This window comes from Salvia hispanica, chromosome 6, assembly GCF_029641045.1.
Source record: "Salvia hispanica isolate PSC_SH4W2 chromosome 6, Shi_PSC_v1, whole genome shotgun sequence".
Classification (NCBI taxonomy): Eukaryota; Viridiplantae; Streptophyta; class Magnoliopsida; order Lamiales; family Lamiaceae; genus Salvia; species Salvia hispanica.
The window spans coordinates 7394323-7399250 of NC_142697.1; the positions used below are offsets into that span (position 1 = coordinate 7394323).

General features: G+C 35.8%; 2 long non-coding RNA genes across 3 annotated transcripts; one reads left to right on the plus strand and one right to left on the minus strand.

The window, feature by feature from the left end:
* The first annotated feature begins 317 nt into the window (after positions 1-317).
* LOC125203777 (uncharacterized) lies at positions 318-1677 on the plus strand. Its single transcript, XR_007173437.2, has 3 exons — positions 318-486; positions 851-903; positions 1359-1677. It is a non-coding gene; the product is annotated as an uncharacterized LOC125203777 (long non-coding RNA).
* Positions 1678-2134: 457 nt separating this feature from the next.
* LOC125208582 (uncharacterized) lies at positions 2135-4540 on the minus strand. 2 transcript variants are annotated; one of them, XR_016132603.1, is made up of 3 exons: positions 4208-4540; positions 2969-3080; positions 2135-2439 (listed from the first exon to the last, which is right to left on the minus strand). It is a non-coding gene; the product is annotated as an uncharacterized LOC125208582 (long non-coding RNA). The 2 variants fall into 2 exon arrangements; XR_007174139.2 differs by lacking the exon at positions 2135-2439 and adding an exon at positions 2478-2821.
* Positions 4541-4928: the final 388 nt, after the last annotated feature.

Consider the following 4928-nt stretch of genomic DNA (forward strand, 5'->3'; position numbering starts at 1 on the left):
GATAAAATTCATAACCATAAGATTAAGAAAAATGAGTGGCCCTAATTTGGTCTCTAGTTCGGTCTTTAAGGGTGAATTTGTGGTTAATAGGACTATATATATATATATATATATATATATATATAGGGGAGTATTAAGCTCCTTTTACCCCTTTAGATACTGTTTCCTTCTTAATTACATCCATTACATCCATTAACCAACAGAGGATTCCACGCGTTTCAAACAGAAGGCGCGAGAATTCAGGGGGCTATTTATTGCTACGGGCTATTTATTGCTACCGATTCACATTCCATCCAATCACTCTCTCTCTCACAAAACCTCTCTCATCCCTCAACCCACGATTGAAACCCTTTCTCTCCCATTTCAAAACCTTGCCGGTGCAAAATCGTGGAGATTGCTCTCTAAGCGACGGTTTGTGTCGGAATCACGCCCTACGGTCGACGCACCAACGTTTCAATCGGTGGAAGATTTGCAATCGACAACAAGGTAGGGTTCCAAATTTCCGATTTTTGGTAATAGAGCAGTTCCCGATTTGATTTTAGCCATAAATATTACCTATAGTCGACGGTTCGGAGTTTTCTACTAAAGACGGTCACTTTTTTGTCAAACATTTGGACGATTTGATTGTTAAATCAGGAAAGCTTGTTCATTTGTTGTAGGTTTATCTTCATTATTCGCCCCTTTCAGTTCATTGTGGCTTTAGGTCGTTGTATTGGTCGATTTTAGTTATTGAAGTTTCGATTGATTTACATTTGGTGTCGATTTTTCAAAACCAGTGGCATTTTTGCTAGGGTTCTGTATAGTACTGAATTTTTAATGTAGCAGTTTTCATTTGTGGTTTGTCTCACAGATCTATCATGACGAAGAGGGGCCGACCTTACAAAAGCCAACCCACCACTGCAGGTGAGCAAGAGATTATTTGCTTTTTGTGCATTATATTCTGCATTTAGTACATTAATGTAAGAAGTGGTGTACATTATGTTTGAGAGAATGTAATATTTGTTGGTGCATTATCTGTTTCCATTTGCACATTATACAGCAAGTAGTATGCATTATTGTAGGGTGTGGTGTAGATTATGTTGTTTTTTGAAGTTACATCAGTTGGGTTCTTAATATGAATGTAATTGAGTGAATATCGTAGGCGTTTGTGCATTATTTGCTGCATTGAGTATATTATTATAGGAAGTGGTGTACATTATATTTTTTTTAAAAATTTTAAATAATTCGGTTTTATAAAAGGTCAATAGTTGAGAGAATGTAATATTCCTTGGTGCATTAGCTGTTTCCATTTGTACATTATACAACAAGTAGTATGCATTATAAAATATTAATGTGATACATTACTGATTTTTGGACAGCAACGAAGCAGCCAAGGTTGGGAGACTTACTTCGGGGAGAGTGAGAAAGATTGGGAGTGCGGCCTCAGAGCCAAGGAGACAAAAAGCTTGGAAATGTTCCGAATAAAGTTTGCAAAGACTCTTGACTTATCCACATAACTCCAGAGGTGGCATCAACCAAACTCATGCCACCAGGTTTTGGAGAGAGCGGCCGCCAAAGTTCAACTTCGAGAAGTGGGTCGATGATTATGGGCTGGATTGATCGTATGGATAATGAAACGCTGTTTATATTACTTTTAACACCATGTGTTTTTGGATAGATCATTTTGGTAGGAAAAAAAGACTACTTGTTGCTTGGTCTGTTCTGAACCATACAGAGTATGCGGAACATCTTGCTAACAGACGCATATTTTGGTACTAGTGTCTGATGTCATAAACACAACACATATAATGGATGTAAAGAACCGAGTAATGTCAATGTTCTTATGTGTAATGTATAAAATGTTTCTAATAATGAACTGTAATGTACAACTTCGTTACTAATAATGAACATTAACGGACTAATAATGGATGAAATTAATCGAATAATGGACAAGATGTGCTTATTAATGATGAACTGACCCGGAAATATAATCTACAACAACATAAGTCATTGCGTACAATAATGTACATCTTCATTAATAATAATGTACATTAACAGTGTAATAATGCAATGTTCTTATGTGTAATGTACAAAATGTTTATAATAATGCCCTGTAGTCGAATTAACTACTTGTAAACAATAATGTACGACTTCGTTACTAATAATGTACATTAACAGACTAAAAATGCGAATTTAATATGCATAAATTGTTGATAGTTGTAGGATTAGTAACACTAGGATAACGAAATGAATACTAAGACTTAACCGAAAACGAAAACTAATAATGTTTTTAGGTACAAAATACATCAACATTTCCTCTTGCCCTTACAAAGTTCATTCTCCTTCTCCATCTTCAACAGCGGGCATATACATCATAAAACGCAAAAGCAAAATCTAGTGATTGGAACTTTTGACCAACGACGGGCTTCAAATCTGGAGAGCAATTAGGTACAACCAACACTGTGAAAAATGACAAAAAAACCTTCTCAGCAAACATATACATTAAAGAAGAGAAATCATCCATTACTGAGTGCATAATAACCATTACACAGTACTATACGTACATTACTTTTACCAGTTCAAACATCTACGAAAAATATACATTACAGTACATACATCGTACATTACTGATTGGAAAAAATACATTACACTGAAATATTTGTACATTATATCTATTACTGAATACTACTCCCCAGCCGAGATGAAAAACTAAACCCTAGAGGAATGAATGAAACTCGTGGGTTGTGGTGACGATTGTGTTACGTACACCATACTACACCCTAGCCCCAAGGATTGCTAAACCCTTGGGGAATAAATTTAACTTGCGCCAAACAATCAAACCCTGCCAATATTAAATTACTCATCAAATTGTATAATACAACCAAACACCAATAAACAGTAAGTTTCTGCAATGAACAATTACTCTAACTAATCGCTATTGACTTCTGCAAATCAGTTTTCTAATCAATGACTGAAGAAATATAATTACCTTCTTCCATTGTTGTAGAAAACGAAATCAATCAACGAGTGCTCCAAAAGACGGTTATTGACGAGAAACAAAAAATTAATAGTTTAGAGCGTTTGTCTTCGACGTAGAGTGTCTTCAACGGAGAAAAAAAGAGAAAAGATTAGAGACAGAATAAAGATTGAATCGTGTAATTCTGTACAAAAACCGCTGGGATCATGAGATGGAGAAAATCAAGGACTTACCATAACCAACTCCAATGTATATGCCAATTCCACCCTTTTCATTTTTTTTAATTATTAAAATTAAATACATCAGGCTCTATTTTCGGCCATAGGATCTTGAAAATGGATGGTGGAGATTGAGAAGGAAAAAGAACAAAAGATGGAAAAAGGATATGAATACATCCCTACACATCCTTCATTCCAATAATTTATTACATTATTCCATGTGTTTATTAAACCATATTAGCGCCATGGCATTGGTGATAGATATTGTAGAGAGAAAGAACGGCACGCGACGGCGAAACCACATTTACGTACTGGAATGAAGTAAAAACCTACTGGAATGAAGTAAAAACCTACTGGAATGAAGTAATAACCTACTAAAATGAAGTAATATATTCTGGAACGAAGTTAAATCTTCGTAACATGTTAGTATGACTTATTTACCTTCAGATGAATTAAAATAGGCTCGTGATGAAGGCGAAAATAATTTATAAATTTCTGTATCTTATCCATAAAAAACTAGATCTAAAAGCCCTAATTTGGTAGGGTTCGGTGGTTCGGTCTTTAAGAGTGGATTTGTGGATAATGGGACTCTATATATATATATATATATATATATATATATATATATTACCTCCCAAATCAGTTTAGCAAACCCTAGTACTTGCACGTTCAACACATCCAATTTTGGAGAGAAGAAACCGAGGGATAAGAGAATGTAGGCGGCGAGTTATTGAGAACAAATTGAGATAGTGTAACACCCCAACTTTTTCTATCTTTTTATTTGTTCTCGCAGCTGTCGTTTGTTCTTTTAAACCCAAGTTCTTTATACGTTAGAGGGACTCTATTTACGAACAATGAAAAATATGCGAATGGAAACCGAAGGAATAATATATGCGATATAGACGATGAAAAATAGATTTGCTTTTGGGCCAAATTCCTAAAATCCCTTATCTACCCATTAATAAGTCAAAATCAAACAAATAGAACTTTTAATAAAAGTTTAGATTTGGGGGAAAAGGGGAGAGGGATTTACTAGGTGTGAAAAACAGCGTTGCCGGCGGAGGAGCTGAGCGCCTGTAGCGGCGACGTACAGCGTAGAACGGTCTCACTTGAAGCGGCTAGTTTGCAGTGTGATGGAGACGGTGGCCTGTTGCGCGGCGCTGCTCAGCTACGGTAGGGAGATGATGGAGACGGTGTGCAATCGGGAGAATCACGAATGTTGCAATCTGTCAATTTGAGAAAAGTGGGTGATGAGAATGTCAGTTTGGTTCCAATTTGAGAATAAGTAGAGGGAGAGCCGAGAGCGTGAGTTACAGAGAGAGTTCTGAGAGTGACAAAAAGAGAGAAGACGGATGCGTTTGAGCTGGGAGTATATTTTAATTCTTTTGTTTAATGGTTTGGACCATTTAAATTCCTTATAAATTTTGGGCCTTTTTGAATAGATATGTATTGGGTACGGAGTATAGATGTGTTGGTGGCAGGGAGTATATATGTTACTCTTTTAATTAGTTGTCTACTTTTAAATTCTAATAATGTGAAGTTGAGTTGGGAATATGCTAATTTACAATGTGTTGGATTTGGAGTAGCTACGTGTGTTGGTTGGGGTTATATAGATATTAAATTACTTTATTTAGGTGTAACTTTGTGGTTAGACTAAATTAATTCTTTAGTGGACTACCTTAGTTTAATTGTATGCTTGAGCCGGGGACAAGAATTGTTTTGGGCAGTTACGTGACGATGAATTAAATTAGAAA